This window comes from Engystomops pustulosus, chromosome 6 (genome assembly GCF_040894005.1).
Source record: "Engystomops pustulosus chromosome 6, aEngPut4.maternal, whole genome shotgun sequence".
In the NCBI taxonomy this organism is placed as follows: domain Eukaryota; kingdom Metazoa; phylum Chordata; class Amphibia; order Anura; family Leptodactylidae; genus Engystomops; species Engystomops pustulosus.
In genome coordinates, this window is record NC_092416.1 from 65650375 (window position 1) to 65667880 (window position 17506).

At 43.5% G+C, this 17506-nt stretch overlaps 1 long non-coding RNA gene across 1 annotated transcript in view; it reads right to left on the reverse strand.

Annotated features, from left to right (window-relative positions):
- LOC140135207 (uncharacterized) overlaps positions 1–17506 on the reverse strand; it is a 44421-nt gene extending 26915 nt beyond the window's left edge. Inside the window, exon 1 of the long non-coding RNA XR_011856486.1 lies at positions 17429–17506. This is a non-coding gene — a long non-coding RNA (uncharacterized lncRNA). The remainder of the gene's footprint in view (positions 1–17428) is intronic.

Below are 17506 nucleotides of genomic sequence, written 5' to 3' on the forward strand. Positions count from 1 at the left end.
TCTCCCACAAACATCATCGGGGATGGCAATCGATTGCCATCACAGCCTCGGATCTAACGAAGTTTTGTTACAATGAGCCAGTGGCCACAGTAGTATTGCAGTATATGGTAGGACCAGTCAATCATCTAAGGTTAATGTACCATAGAGGGTCTAAAAAATAGTAAAAAAAAAAAAAAAGTTTAAAAAATGTATAGAAATTATAAAAATTTTTTAAAAAGCCTGGCACAGATAATAGCGCCAAAATGTCCAAAATGCCACCTTTACACCATTTTACATCACATAAATGTAATAAAAAGTGATCAGAGTGTTGCAGAGTCCTCAAAATGGTAGCAATGAAAACGCCCAATCAATTTACAAAAAAATTACACCTCACACAGATCTGTACACGAAATTATGAAAAAGTTATTAGCGTTAGAAGATTTTTTTCATACACATTTGTTTAATTTTTGAAAATGTATTAAAAAACAATAAAACCTATATGAATTCGGTATCACCGTGATCGCACCGAACCAAAGGCTAAAGCAGAGGTGTTATTTGTAGTTTGTGGGTTTTTTTTTGCTAATTTCAACACATTTGGAATTTTTTTTCCAGCTTCCCAGTACACGGCATGGAATCATAAATAACGTCACTGAGAACTAAAATTTGTTACACAGAAAATAAGCCTTCACACAGCTCTGTACAAGGAAAAATAAAAAAGTTATGGATTTTTGAAGGTGGAGAGAAAGAAATGAGCGAAAAACCCTGCGTCCCTAAGGGGTTAACCCCTTAAGGACGCAGCCTGTTTTTATGATAAGTCTCAGCCCTTTTTTAAATTTGACCAGTGTCTCTTGTGGTAATAACTTTTCAACGCTTTACGATATCCCTGTGATTTTGAGATTGTTTTCTCGAGAGATATTGTAGTTTTTGTTAATAATATAATTTCGCTACTCAGTAACTTTTTGGGGGTTAAAAATTCAATAATTAATAATTTTTTTTAAACTTACGATTTTCAAAGTTTCAAATATTCTACTTTTTATACAAAAAGTCATATCACAATTTTATTTTGTAGAAATCTTTTGCCATTTGTCTTCTTTTTATTTCCATAGTTTGTTTTATGTTTCCTTTTTTAATGGATGTTAGAAGGTTTAAAGTTTTAGTAGCAATCATTTGAAAAATGCTACATTTTCGGTGACCAATTCAGTGAACCCACAAGTAACACCATTTTATGAACCTAACATCTCAGGATACTATTCAAATTAGCATTTCAGAAGTCTGTTTAACCCTTTAATACATTCTCTGGAAGCAAAAAATTATGGATTTAAAATTTTGAAATTTCAATTTTTGTATACGATTTTTCTCATTTAGTCCGAAAATATACACATTCAGAAGGAATTTGAGGTAAATCTACATTCCACATTTTTGGCCACAAGTACAGCAATACCAGAAATGTGGATGTCAACTGCTGTTTCGCTGCACAGATATCTCCAGAATGGAGTTAGTGCTTTTTGTTTTTTGGCAGGCCGATTTAGCTGCAATGTTTTGTGGTGCCACAGCGTACTTGAAGAGCGTCTAAAATAACATTACAATATAAAACCCCAAATATATGTCACCATTTTGGAAACTACACCCTTAAATGTATTTATCTATGGTTGTAGTGAACATTTAACCCCCAACATGCTGGCAAACATTTAATACAAATTAAGTAAATTGCATTTTTTTTCAAATATACCATTTTAGTACCTAATATATTGTTCCCAACTCATGCCACTTTAGACGAATACCCCAAAAATCATTCTGCAGGTTCTATGGCAATACCCCATATGTGCCGATCATAGACAGGCTGGAAAAACAGAAGGGCTGACAAGGGAAGGAGGAAAATTTTAATTTTGGTCCCCCATTTTCAGGAGTTTTGATTTCGAGTGCCATGTTTGCACAGCTCTTGAGGTAACAGTACAATAGAAACCCCCTAGAAGTGACACCATTTTGGAAACTAAAACCCTCAAAGAATTTTTCTGGGATTGTGGTGAGCATTTTAAACCCCAACATGCTGACCAAAATTTAATACAATGTAAATGGTGCAGAGTAAAAATGCCACTTTAGACAAACACCCCAAAAATCATTCTGCGGGTTCTGTATTCCCCAAATTTCAATTCTTTTTTGTGTGTCCATGTATTGTTGTAATATAAGGACATCTCTCTTGTCCTATGACATAGCACACAATACTGAGTAGCCGCATAGTGCCCAGCTCTCACGCTCTCTGAGCTTTTCCCCTAGCAGCGACTTCGGGAGACCTCTCTGATTCCTTCTAACAGTGCAGCATGCCACAGTTTTTCTGGAAGTGTGGCTCTTGAACAGGGTAGTGCTGTTGTAAAAGTCATCTACATAGAGTTCTTCCCTTCATATATCCTGAACTTATATGTGTACCCTGCTGCATTCTCACACAGCTCATACATCTTCACGCCATACCTTGCCCTCTTATTAGGCAGGTACTGGCGGAACTAAGGTCTCCCTTTGAAATGTACCAGGGACTCATCAATAGATATATGCCCTCGGGGGTATACACTTCCATAAATTTGTCACTCAAATAGTCTAATAGGGGCCTGACCTTATAAAATCTATTGTACCTGGGGTCATCTCTGAGTAGGCACTGTGCATTTTTGGCATAACTTATGGATGGTTTCAAAGCGCATCCTACTCATCGCCATGCAGAACACCGGGGTATGGTACAGTATGTCTGTGCTCCAAATGTCCCTGATTTTGAGCTTTATAAGAAGTACTAATACAATTATTACTACCTTACTACAAATTGTTACGGCCTATCGAATGCCTACTTATGGACCAGAAACATGCTAATCACGTTACAGTACAACTTCATCTGAACACACACTTCTTATACCATAAAGACAGAGACATTCCCAAGATAACATGGCTTAGCAATAATTTAGCTCTCCAAAGTCCATTTACCATTCTGTGAATTTCTTTCACGGTTGTCCACTGGATTCTGGAACTAGATTCCCCACTTAACCACCATAGGCTGGAAATGTCACAGATTAAGGTAAAACTCTCTCCCGGTGAATAACATCATCGCCATCAATGCCTGGATTAGCATCTCTTTAGTTTCACTCTGAGTTTGTCCTTGTAGCAAGGATTTGAAATAAACGTTACAAACAATTTTGTCCATTCATTTACTTTTCTGGAATTGAAACACAAGAAGAATCTAGGGTTTTTACACTTAGACTCATTTGTTTCATATAATGGTGTGGAAAGGTATCACCACTGCCCTTAAGGAAATCACAAGGTTCAAAATTATTAGTTTACTTTTCATACAATGTTAATCCAATGCATATAGCCAGAAGCGTTATAATACCACATGATGATCACATTTGTCCCAGAACTATATTACTCCAAAGAATTGTTCCCAAAACAAAATAATGATGACAGCTAACTAATCATTAAGTTAGCATTTTTTTTTCTAAAATCATAACAAAGCCTTTTGTACTTGTTTTTTGTCAGAAAGGCATATTTATCATTTATTCCAGATGTGCTAAATGTCGCAAATGGCATTTGTATGTTGAGAAAATTGTAGAAAATTGTAGATAAATCAAAAATCTGATGTGAATACTTTTGAGTAAAAACTACAAAAGTGCTTAAGGAATGATACCTAGCCAATTGGTTAGCCAGAAAAATGATATTTGTTGCAATCTTTCAGGGCACACAGGCCCCTTCTTCAGGCATGGATACAAATGAAGCACTGAGAGAAAAACACAACATTTAAGGGATGTTACACTAAGATAATTAGTACATATGGTGAGACTCAATTATGATAAGCTGGGTTAATAAAACAGGAGTTTATGTTACACAGAGAAGGGCCATGGCAGGGGTCTGGAGTCAGTGTTTTGTGGGGTTTGAAGTGAGTCCATGTAATGAGCCATACACCCAGGTGCAATATTGAGGCCTTGTGTCAGTGACTGGAAGGTCATCATCAGCTTGAACTCCCAGGTCTTCCTTTCCCTGTTATCCTGCTAAGTCACCTTTCACTATTAGGTGGTGAGTATAAGAAATATGGAGGGAGAGGCTGGTGCAATGGTTTTCTGGTTAACCCCTGAGATGTCAAATGGAACTGAGTCTAAATGGTGGAAGCGGCAGTTCTGGGCTTAAGTCTCCGGACTTCCCCCATTTTCCAGTCAGTAGGGCTGAGGCAATAGAAGTTCCTGGAATTAATGGCTGTGGCATCATTGAAGGTATGCTGCTCACTCTGGCTCCTGACAGACTGACTCCAAGATGGAGTCTCTCACTCTGACTGCTGAGACAGACCATGAGTTGTCACCCAGCAGGGGGTTTTATACTCCCCCTGGTCTAATGGTAGCACCTCTCCAATCACCTTCAAGCTTGCATAACAGAAACATCATTGTAAAATTACATACACCAGTTAACTGTTGCTTGCCAGGCAGTATCTACAGCTGCAATTACACAAAATTCTAATTCTAGAACCTTCCTAGAGAGGTAATCAATCTCCCTAACAGTTCCTGACCTGAGGAGGGTGCTATTCGCAACTACCAGTCTACCTATGCATTGGCAGGGGTGTTGCACAACCACCACTTACACCTGTGGTCAGTGCTGGTGTTAACAGTTTAAATGCCTCTGGTAAATCTGCCAGAGGCACTTACATTGTGGTGGTGCAGCTTCGCCACCATCTTGGAATTCACCCCTGCCCCCCTGTGATGTCATTGGGTGTGGGGATAACTTGCTTTGATGGTCTTGAGTCTTATACAGTCATTAAGCCTGAGCAAAATGGACACATCCTGCAATACAGTAGTATGGAAGGAGCAATCAGCCTACTTAGAATTAAAGTATTATAGGGGGCTAGAAAAGTGTAAAGAAAAATTAAAACAATTTATAAAAGTCTAAAAGTTCAAGACACCCCCTTTCCCTAGAACTAACAGAAAATAAATAAATAAAAAAATAAAATAATAAATATGTCAGGTATCATCACATTACCAAAACGTAAAATAAATGAGGAACCCCACAAAGAAATTAAATTAAAATGTTGCACAAAATGAAAACCTGATCACGTCTCGCAAAAAATGCCACCTTACACTTCACTGTTCACAGAAGAATGAAAAAGTTATTGGCCTCAGAATATGCTAAATCATGAAAAAAATTTTGTACCTACAGTTTAAAAATTTTAAAATGTATTAATCACAATAAAACATATTTGGCACGCCTGTGTTCGTAGCAACCCACAGAATAAGAACGAGGTGTCATTTGGAGCACACAGTGAGAGGCGTAAAAACAGAGTTTTGTGAGTTTTTTGATGCATTTCAACCAGAGATGAGCGAGCACTAAAATGCTCGAGTGCACCCGCTCCGCTCCTCCATGCCCGCTCCGTGATGCCCGCTCCGCTACTCCATGCCCGCTCCGCAATGCCCGCTTCTCTCCTCCATGCCTACTCTAGCCCCCCTCCGCTCCTCTATGCCCACTCCAGTCCCGCTCCGCTCCTCCATGCCTTTTTCAGCAAAACAGGGCAGGACAAGAAAGTGAATCCTATATGTATGCACAAACCCCCTTGTTTAATTATTATGCATGCCAATTCCCTAACAAATTAATGGAGTGTATGGAGGGTTGTAATGTCACTCATCTCCGAATGTGAAGACAAATTCTCAGGGACTCATAATGAGAAGAACTGTCTCAGTATTGGTATTCTTTTCAAATTACAGAACTTAAATTACAGTTCTTTATTTACTGTTCCTCGGTTATTCTGATTTGTGTCAATATGTATTTGGAAAACAGAGAGAGGCTGTAACTATAGTGGGAAGTCTGTATTATCTTAAGACTGACAGAGCCTAGTTGTACAGAATTATTTAGTCTTGACTAGCAACCTTATAACATGTGGTGGTACAATACTGAGCATCTGAACCAAACTGAACTAGTGCTGAAGTGCCTGGGGCTTCTGGTGAAGTCCCTGGGACTTCTCCTGAAGTGCCTGGGACCTTTGACTCCACAGGGGTGACCCCCAGTAACTATGCCCCTCAGGTCCCTGATTTTATGGCCAGTCCTGGGATACAGAGAGACATGGCAGGGATTGGACCAGTGGACTTTTTTAAGATCTTTTTTAGCGAGGACCTAAATGGTCTGATTGTATCCCAGACCAATCTCTATTCTGCACATCATATTGCAGAAAACCTCAATTCTTATTATGAACAAGCCCACAGGTGGACCCCTGTCAGTGCAGCAAAGACTAAGAAATATTGCTTTTTTATGTCCCCTGGTGGGACTAGTAAAAAAAGTAAAAAAAAAAATGTTATTCAATAAAAAATAAAGTAGTAAATCAATAAAAATGCCCATAAGCCCCATAACGTTTAAAGAAACATATAACACAAAAGAAGTCTAAATCATAACACAAACACCACAAATATAGTATCACCGCGTCCGTAGACGTAGAAGAATAATAAATAATTAAATAATTATTGAACCCGCACGATGAGTGCCGTTAAATTAAAATGTTGAAAACCTGCCCAAAATTATGATATTTACCTAGTTAATCCCACAAAAAAAATGCAATAAAAAGTGATAAAAAAAACATATGTACTTCACAATGTTGCAAAGTACAACATGTCTTGCAAAAAACAAGCCATCAACCAGCTCCATTGCCAAAAAATTTAAAATGTTATGCCACTTGGAAATTGGCAATGCAAAAATGATAGATTTTATCCCCACATTAGGGTTTTATTTGGCAAATTTAATAAAACATAAGAAAAAATATTTGGTATGGTATCTCCGTAATCCTATTGACCCATAGAATAAAGATAACATGATTATTAGGCTCATAATCCAGAAAGAAGAAATGATGTCCGCGCTTCAGGGATGTGCAGGTAAAATAAATTATTTTATTTTGAATTCTTGTAAAATCCACAGTAGGCAAAATTACAAACGTGTGATGGCCCAGGTATGGTCACCACGTGGGGCTTTTTGGATGTATTTCGCGCTGGGAGTCAGTCAAGCCGGAAGGTGAGCAGGAACTTTGCATCTCTCTTATATGATTATTAGGCTATACGATGAACACCAAAAGAAAAATCCTGTAGAAAATTGATACTTTTTTACTCTGCCACTCCCAAATTGGTAACACTGGATAAATCATCTCATCCCATGGCCCATCACATGGCCCCAAAACTTTATAGCCTGTAAAATGGGCCAATGAGGAAGCTAAAATCCTGGCAGCTGCAGGGCGCTCCTTCCCTTCTGCGCCTCGCTGTGCGCCCATAAAGAAAGTAACGTCCACTTGTGGGGGGTCTCTGTGAGGAGAAATTGCATAACAAATTGTAAGAATGGTTTTCTCTTTTTATATTTTGGAAATGTGTATATTTTAGGGCTAAATGAACGTATAACCGACAAAATTTGACTGTTCTAAAATTCCCCTCCGATTTAATTACTGTGAAGATCTCAAGGGGTTAACAATCTTCCTATAAACTGTTTCTTATAGTTTTAGGGGTGCAGGTTTGAAAATGGGTTGATTATATAGGAGGTTTTTGATGACATATATGTAAAATGTTATTCAAAACAGTATTTATCCCCAAAATAGTCAATGCAATAGGCAATGCATGTCAGAATACTAAAAAATGCTGCTACAAAATGGCTCCGTACTTAAGTGGTTAAATAGCATCACGTTGTGTTTTTTGCCATGAACCAGATGAAGCGCTTGGTTTGAGCACATAGCGTGTAGTTCTTAGAAACATTTTTTTTATTTTATGTTTTAAATACAATGATAAGTTTTAACTAATAAATCAGATTGCAAATCACCATCTCAGTCACCCAGTGCCTTCTATACGCTCATTATATATAGAAAAATACCACTGGAAATTGAGGAGTGATTGTTCCTTTTAACCTTCTAGCTGTGATCGCTCAGACAAATTTAAATGATTACTATGTACAGGGGAGCTGTGAGAGGTCTGCGGGGAGGGGGTTGATAACAGTGATAATCAGCCATCTGTGGTGACACATGGTGATAGCATAACTGCAGGATGAGAATACGCATCCCAAGGGCTCTTTCACATTTCACGTTTTTCACATCCGTGGTTCAGTGATTGCCACGGATGTCTCATAAAGCCATTGCTTTCGATTAGTGTTTTCACATTGGCTTGTATTTTTACTAATCCGTTGTCCGTGGTAAAAATGCTGAAACATGTCCTATTTTTTTCACAGATAAGGATCACATAAGGCAATATAAGTCTACAGGTCCTCCGAAAAAAACTGATGAAACATCACTGATGAAGAAAAAACAGGATTTTAAAACAATATTAAACCTTCATTTTATTTTTTGCAGACGCGGTGACAAAACAGGAGTAAAACAGATACACAACGGGGGCAAAACCCAATGGATACTTTAACTAAAGCTAAGCACCAACTCCAATATGAAAGAGCCCTTATGCATACCATAGTTTCTAAATAAAGATGATAAAGGTCATAAAACTACATAAAAGAGGGCCAAGTTTGGCCATCTGGTACCATGGAGGAGGCTAAACCTGGCTATGGATAGTAATGAAATAGAATGAAATACAAAATATACAAAATTATTAACAGATAATAATATTGGAGATAAGAGATACAAATTGGAGTATTCTTTTCACTGAAGCCATTTCCTGCTTATGGACACATACAGATTGTTTTCTTGTTCTCTTGTTCTCTTCGTGACTGCAGTGATTTGTCACTGATTCTGCACTTACTGACCCATTCTTTTCAATGGGCTTTTCACACTTCAGTTTTTTTCCACTGATCCAAAGTTGTCAGTGAACAAAAAAAAAAAAACAGGTTCTAAATTAATCTAAAATAACTGAAGTTTGAAAAAGCCTGATGAAAAGAGTAGTTCATTAAAGGGGTTGTGTCTAGAGATGAGCGAACATACTCGTCCGAGCTTGATGACCGTTCGAGCATTAGCGTACTCGAAACTGCTCGTTGCTCGGACGAATACTTCGCCCGCTCGAGAAAATGGCAGCTCCCGCCGTTTTGCTTTTTGGCGGCCAGAAACAGGGCCAATCACAAGCCAGGAGACTCTGCACTCCACCCAGCATGACGTGGTACCCTTACACGTAGATAGCAGTGGTTGGCTGGCCAGATCAAGTGACCCTGGGATAGACTAGCCGCCGCCCGCGCTGCTCGGATCATTCTGTGTCTGGATGCCGCGAGGGAGAGAGCTGCTGCTGGTCAGGGAAAGCGTTAGGGTGTTCTATTAGCTTACTGTTAGGCAGGAGTGATTCTACAAGAACCCAACAGCCCTTCTTAGGGCTACAATAACGTTATACTTTTTTTTTTTTTTATTTGCAGCTAGTACCATATTGTGAGGAATTTGCAGGGGGACTTGCTACCGTTGTGTTTAGCTCTTAGTGACACACATATCCACCTCAAACACCAAAGTGGGAAAATTTATTAGGGGTTTAGGGATTTCAATTAGGCACAGTCTGCCAGTTTCTTTTTATTTTACGTTTATTTTTTTAATAACTCAGTGTCATCTCATCTGGCTTAGCAGTGTGCTTTCATACTTGGCTAGAAAATAGCCATAGGAGAATCCAAACGGCTTCCTTACGCCTACAATAGCGTTATATATATTTGATTTCTGGTTGATCTGCTGGTGGCTGTACTTGCTGCAGTGCATCTACTACCAAATTGTGAGGAATTTGTAGTGAGACTTGCGACCGTTGTCTTTAGCGCTTAGTGACGCACATATCCATCGCAAAGACCGAAGTGGGAAAATTTATTAGGGGTTGGATTTCAATTAGGCACAGTCTGCCATTTCCTTTTTATTTTACGTTTATTTTTTCATAACTCAGCGTCATCTCATCTGGCATAGCAGTGTGCTTTCATACTTGGCTAGAAAATAGCCATAGGAGAATCCAAACGGCTTACTTATCCCTACAATAGCGTTATATATATTTTATTTCTGGTTGATCTGCTGGTGGCTGTCCTTGCTGCAGTGCATCTACTACCAAATTGTGAGGAATTTGTAGTGAGACTTGCGACCGCTGTGTTTAGCGCTTAGTGACGCACATATCCATCGCAAAGACCGAAGTGGGAAAATTTATTAGGGGTTGGATTTCAATTAGGCACAGTCTGCCATTTCCTTTTTATTTTACGTTTATGGCATAGCAGTGTGCTTTCATACTTGGCTAGAAAATAGCCATAGCAATAGGATAGCATCGTTTGGTTTACTTTTAAAAACTAAAAAACACAAACAAAAAAAAAAAAAAAAGTTAAAAAAATATTAAAGTTATAACTTTCATTTTCAAAATGTTTAACCCGAGGGCTAGGGGTAGAGGACGAGGGCGGGGACGTGGGCGTCCAACTACTGCAGGGGTCAGAGGCCGTGGTCCTGGGCGGGGTGAGACACCACCTGCTGATGAGGGAGCAGGGGAACGCCGCAGAGCTACACTCCCTAGGTTCATGTCTGAAGTTACTGGGACTCGTGGTAGAGCACTGTTGAGGCCAGAACAGTGCGAACAGGTGATGTCGTGGATTGCCGACAATGCTTCGAGCAATTTGTCCACCAGTCAGTCTTCCACGCAGTCCACCCATGTCACCGAAATCGGCACTCCTCCAGCTCCTGCACCTCAGCCTCCTCCCCCCCAGTCTGCCCCCTCCCAGGAAAATTTGGCATTTGAACCGGCATACTCTGAGGAACTGTTTTCTGGACCCTTCCCACAGTCACAAACCACTTGTCCGGTTGCTGCTGAGCAATTTTCCGATGCCCAGGTTTTCCACCAGTCGCAGTCTGTGGGTGATGATGACCTTCTTGACGTAGTGGAAGAAGTGTGTAAAGAGGTGTCCGACGATGAGGAGACACGGTTGTCAGACAGTGGTGAAGTTGTTGTCAGGGCAGGAAGTCCGAGGGGGGAGAAGACTGAGGGATCGGAGGATGATGAGGTGACAGACCCAAGCTGGGTTGAGAGGCCGGGTGAACACAGTGCTTCTGAGACGGAGGAGAGTCCTCGACCAGAACAGGTTGGAAGAGGCAGTGGTGGGGCCAGACGGAGAGGCAGGGCCAGAGCAGGTGCATCAGCGCCAAATGTGTCACGTAGTGAAGCTCCCGTGGCGAGGGCTCCCACGGCGAGGGCTAGATTTTCAGAAGTCTGGAGGTTCTTTAAGGAAACACCGGATGACCGACGGACTGTGGTGTGCAACATTTGCCAAACCAGGATCAGCAGGGGTTCAACCACTACTAGCTTAACTACCCCCAGTATGCGCAGGCATATGAATGCTAAACACCCCACTCAGTGGCACCAAGCCCGTTCACCTCCGGCCGTGCACACCACTGCTCCTTCCCCTGTGTCAGCTGATAGTCAGCCCCCTGCCCAGGACCCTGCCACAAAAACCCCATCGTCGCCTCCACGATCCTCCACAGCATCCACCAGCGTTCAGCTCTCCATACCCCAGACGCTGGAGCGGAAACGCAAATATAGTGCAACCCACCCGCACGCACAAGCCCTTAATGTCCACATCTCCAGATTGCTTAGCCTGGAGATGCTGCCCTATAGGCTAGTAGAGACCGAGGCCTTTCGCAACCTCATGGCGGCGGCCGCCCCTCGGTATTCGGTCCCCAGCCGCCACTAATTTTCCCGATGTGCCGTTCCAGCCCTGCACCAGCACGTGTCAGACAACATCATCCGTGCCCTGACCAACGCCGTTTCTGACAAGGTCCACCTGACCACGGACACGTGGACGAGTGCTGCCGGGCAGGGCCACTATATATCGCTGACGGCACATTGGGTTAACTTGGTGGAGGCTGGGACCGAGTCTGACCCTGCGGCTGGTCATATACTGCCGACGCCGAGGATTGCGGGGCCTACCTCGGTCCAGGTCTTTCAGGCCTACTATGCCTCCTCCTCCTCCCACCCCTCCTCCACCTCCTCCTCCGAACTACCATCCGTGGGCATGGCGCCATCAGTCGCTAGCTCTAGGCACAGCAGCAGTGCTTTCGCTAAGCGACAGCAGGCAGTGCTCAAACTGCTGAGCCTAGGCGATATAAGGCACACCGCCCAAGAACTATTACAGGGCATCACGGCGCAGACTGATCTGTGGCTGGCACCGCTGAACCTGAAGCCAGGCATGGTTGTGTGTGACAACGGCCGTAACCTGGTGGCGGCTCTGCAACTCGGCAGACTGACACATGTGCCATGCCTGGCCCATGTGTTAAATCTCATAGTTCAGCGTTTCCTCAAGACATACCCCAATCTGTCTGATTTGCTCACAAAGGTGCGCCGCATCTGTGCGCATTTCAGGAAGTCCACACATTAAAGATAGGACCAACTGTCACGGCAGGGGTTTAGAAACAATTATTTTCTAATAACACTAATACCCTGTTCTCGAGTGGAGTAGTCAATCACACACTACCACTTTTTTATTTCAAGTACCATTAAAAGTGACGTTTTATCATTTAGTTCTGTCCGGATATGGGTATTTTTTTGCGCTACCCCTGGTAGTTTCAGGAAGTCCAGCACAGATGCTGCCACTCTCAGGGCAGCGCAGCGCCGCCTCCAACTGCCCGCTCACCGACTGTTATGCGACGTGCCCACGAGGTGGAATTCAACATTAACCATGTTATCCAGAGTTTACCAGCAGCGCAGAGCGATTGTAGACTGCCAGATGTCAACTTCCACCAGAACTGGTAGTCAGGTCAGTCAGCTTCCTCAAGTCTACAATGAGGAGTGGACGTGGATGTCTGATATCTGTCAGGTGCTGAGTAACTTCGAGGAGTCAACACAGATGGTCAGTGGCGATGCCGCCATCATCAGCCTCACCATCCCGCTGCTTGGCCTGTTGAAAAACTCTCTGATCAGCATGAAGTCGGAAGCTTTGTGCTCGTCACAAGAGACGGGGGAAGAAGATTCCCTTGTTGATAGCCAAAGCACCCTTAGGTCTGTTTCTCAGCGCATATCGGAGGAGGTGGAGGTGGAGGAGGATGAGGAGGAAGAGGAGGAGAATGTTGGCGAGACACAAGAGGGGACCATTGTTGAGTCCTTCACTGTTCAGCGTGTATGGGCAGAAGAAGAGGAGTTGGAGGAGTTGGAGGAGGAGGAAATGGACAGTCAGGCCAGTGAGGGGAGTGAATTCTTACGCGTAGGTACTCTGGCGCATATGGCAGATTTCATGCTAGGCTGCCTATCCCGTGACCCTCGCGTTCAAAGAATTTATTCCAGCACCGATTACTGGGTATTCACTCTCCTGGACCCACGGTACAAGCAAAATATTTCCACTCTCATCCCTGGAGAGGAAAGGAGTGTGAGAATGCATGAATACCAGCAGGCCCTGGTGCACAAGCTGAAACACTATTTCCCTTCTGACAGCGCTAGCGGCAGAGTGCGTAGTTCTGCGGGACAAGTAGCGAGGGAGAGTAGGCGAGCAGGCAGCTTGTCCAGCACTGGCAAGGGTACGCTTTACAAGGATTTTGCCAGCTTTATGTCACCCCAGCAAGACACTGTCACCTGTCCCCAGTCTCGGCAGAGTAGGGCTGATCTTTACAGAAAGATGGTGAGGGAGTACGTAGCTGACCATACCATCGTCCTAAATGATCACACAGCTCCCTACAACTACTGGGTTTCAAAGCTGGACATGTGGCACGAACTGGCGCTGTACGCCTTGGAGGTTCTTGCCTGCCCTGCCGCTAGCGTGTTGTCCGAGCGGGTTTTCAGTGCAGCTGGTGGCATCATCACCGATAAGCGTACACGCCTGTCGACTGACAGCGCTGACAGGCTGACGCTTATTAAGATGAATAAAGCCTGGATTTCTCCTAATTTCCAATCTCCACCAGGTGAAGGAAGCTCAACCTGAATAATTTATCCACTCCTCCTCATTTTCCTCCTTCTCCTCCTCTTTGTACACTAAAGCAGAGAAAACTGGCTATTTTTTGACAGGGCCCACTGGCTCTAGCTATAGTACTTTATGCATTTCATTTTTCTGGAGGACCACCGACCCGGTCCTCTGTTTTAAACAATTTTTGGGAGTGCCACATACAGGCACTCAATCTATTCAATTTTTCTGGAGGGCCACCTACCTGCTCCTCTGGTTTGAAAACTTTTTTGGACTGCCACATACAGGCACTATCCAAATTAAATTGTCTCCATAGCAGCCTCCACACGTTGTCTCCATTGCTACCTCCAAAAGTCGTCCATATAGCTGCCTCCATACATCGTCCCCTTATCAAACGAGGTGTGTCAGGCAGAAATTTGGGTTTTTTTCATGGATTCCACATCAAAGTTGTTAACTTTGTCGCCACCCTGCTGTGTTATCCACAAAATTTACTGGCAAACTTTTACCATTTACGGATATTATTTCAGCGCTTCTTGCGCATCTGTTTACATTCCCCTCACCCGCCATATCCTAAACTTATAAGAACGCTACTACACTTGATCTTATACAAAAGGTTCTTAGAAGTGCTGTTTGGGGAGTAGCCTAGAGACAGGGGCTTGGATTGGCGAAAGCTCGCCTGGCAGCGGAGCGCCAGCTCCATGCCAAGATCCAACTAACATAGTTTTAACTGCAGCACCTTTAATCTACTACTAGTTCACTGCCTCCATAAATGGTCCCCTTATCAAACGAGCTGTGTCAGGCAGAATTTTGGATTGTTTTCATGGCTTCCTTGTTAACTTTGTCGCCACCCTGCTGTGTAATCCACAAAATATACTGGCAAACTTTTATCATTTACCAATATTATTTCAGCGCTTCTTGCTCACCTCCTTTGGTTCCTCTCTGCCACCCATTGGTTTTAAGCCTGAGTCCATTTAGGGTATGTCGCCATGCCACTCTCTAGCCTGCCGCTGCTGCTGCTGCCTCTGCATGCCGTCCCCTATAGTGTCAGGGTCAATTATTGGATGTTTTAGATGCTATCTAGCTTCATTCTGTCACTCTGTCATGGCCATGCTGTTGCCCATAATTTTGGCATAATGGTGCATTTAAGCAGCCTCAGAGGCATCCATGCATGCTGCCCCTGCTGTTTCCTGTCCATTTCCGTGGTGTTTCCATGCTTTTGTGAGGTTCCCAGGTGTTTGGCCAAGCTTCCCTGTGCAGAGCCTTGGTCCCCTTGAAAAATGCTCGAGTCTCCCATTTACTTCAATGGGGCTCGTTATTCGAGACGAGCACTCGAGCATCAGGAAAAGTTTGTCTCGAATAACGAGTACCCGAGCATTTTAGTGCTCGCTCATCTCTAGTTTTGTCACCATAGCAAATGGCTGTAATTGGGTCCAATGCATCGTGACAAGTACTTTCACCATTTGCACTTATTACAAAATCTGCAGCCTTACTGAGATAACTCCTTTTGTTCTGGTTGCTGGCGCCCCCTGCTGGTAGCTGTGTCCTGTCCTGAGCTACAGCTGATCTGGCTGAGTCTGCACACAAGGAGTCAGCAGCTGCTCTGCACTACAGATCACTCCACACAGCTCCTCTCCACACAGAGAGATCAGCTGACACACTGCAGCCAATAGGAAGTAAGAGAGGAGGAGGGGCAGAGATTGTGCTGTGATGTCCACTGCTTACCAGCTCCACAGGAGCTTCCAGCAGCAGATACAAGGTAACTGCAGCCAGACATGGCTATCGGCTGCACAGAGGAGTCCTCCCCCAACATAGATCATAGCAATATGGCAGCCCTCTCCTCCCTCCACCATTAGTCAGGTCACACAGGAGGCTGCAGAGATAACACAAGTAACAGGCTGAGCTCTGATCTCTCCTGATGCAGTCCTCCTCCTGTACTCTCCACCATTCACTGTCCCTTTATGCTACCCTGCTGTCCTGCAAAGGGGCCCCTGTCCCTGACTAGCAGGGAAGTAGCTAAAGATCAGTAACATGTGAGAAGCTGTCACCTATTTACCTATCCAAGTCCTATTATCTATCACCTGTCATCTATCTATCCATCACCTGTCATCTATATATCCATCCATCCATCCATCTCATATCTATCTATCTATCTATCTATCTATCTATCTATCTATCTATCAATTAACCGCACCAAAGTAACATACAAAAATACAAAAATTTTGTACAATCAATGCATACAAGTAGAGCAAAACAATGTATTCTCACAGCATCATGTTAGGTCACGCATAAAGTAAAGTATAAATATGTTGGAGGTCTAGAAAAATGCAGGGCCGGCAAACTCCATGTGTATCCTCACTTCGAAGTGACTTCCTCAGGGGTAAGTGTCACTTTGGAGTGACGATACACGTGGGGTTTGCCTCCCCTATACCCACCTAGACTTCCGCCATGCATGTCAGCCTGACCGACCATGATGCTGTGAGAATACATAGTACATGTGTACTATGTGCAGTGTCCTGTGTAGTGTGCAGGGGGCGCCAGATTCAGGATTTCTGGCGCACGTTCTTCATGAATCTGCTGCCCCCTGCACTGCTTTGACAGACTGCACCAACTTTTTTTAGTGCACTTTTAACATGGGGCGTGTAACACATTTCTATTGGATCTCTATTGGATCAGTAAATGCAGGGACTATTTGAGTACAGCAGGTGGAAGGAGACTCTGAAGGCTGAGCGCTCTGTAGCACTGAGGTGTGGAATAACTGCTGCTGTCAGTGCTGTGCATGTGCCTGGCTAGGCCCCTCCCACATCTGCTTCTGTGTGGAGCAGAATAGAGGCTGAACAAGCATCATAATAACAAATAGAAAGGTAACTTTAATTCCAGGTAACCATTACAAATAGATTTTTGAAATATTTTAACCTCTTTCACAGCTTTTTGTAGTCAATTGTTTCGTGGCATAACCCCTTTAAGGTATGAGTGACAAATCACTGAGCCAGCAAAAGAAAACCATAGTCCATGGGAGTCATTTATCTTAACTCTATTTGTTTTGGCTAGTTTTTGCCTGTCTTTTTTCCATCTGCTACTTTGGTAATTTATCAATCTCACTTTTTTCTTGTGTTGAATGGAATTTTTTTCCAGATCTCTTTTTGAGACATATTTTACAAATACCGTATATACTCGAGTATAAGCCAACCCGAGTATAAGCCGAGACCCCAAATTTTACCACCAAAAACTGTTAAAACCTATTGACTCGAGTATAAGCCGAGGGTGAGAAATGCATTGATCACACACCCGCCCCGTCTAAAGCCAGCAACCCCCCAGTAGTATATAGACTGCCAGCGCCATGTAGTATACAGCCAGCCCTGCCGGCCCCCTGTAGTATACAGCCAGCCCAGCCTGCCCCCAGTAGTATACAGCCAGCCCAGCCTGCCCCCAGTAGTATACAGCCTGCCCAGCCTGCCGCCAGTAGTATACAGCCAGCCTATCCTGCCCCCAGTAGTATACAGCCAGCCCAGACTGCCCCCAGTAGTATACAGCCAGCCCAGCCTGCCCATAGTAGTATACAGTCAGCCCAGCCTGCCCTCAGTAGTATACAGCTAGCCCAGCCTGCCCCCAGTAGTATACAGTGAGCCCAGCATTAAAAAAAACCCTATATACTCACCCCCCGGGGGCCCTGATGCGCGTCGCTGCTCCCCCGATGTCAGTGCGGCTCCTCTTCTGTCTTCCGCACCTGTCTTCT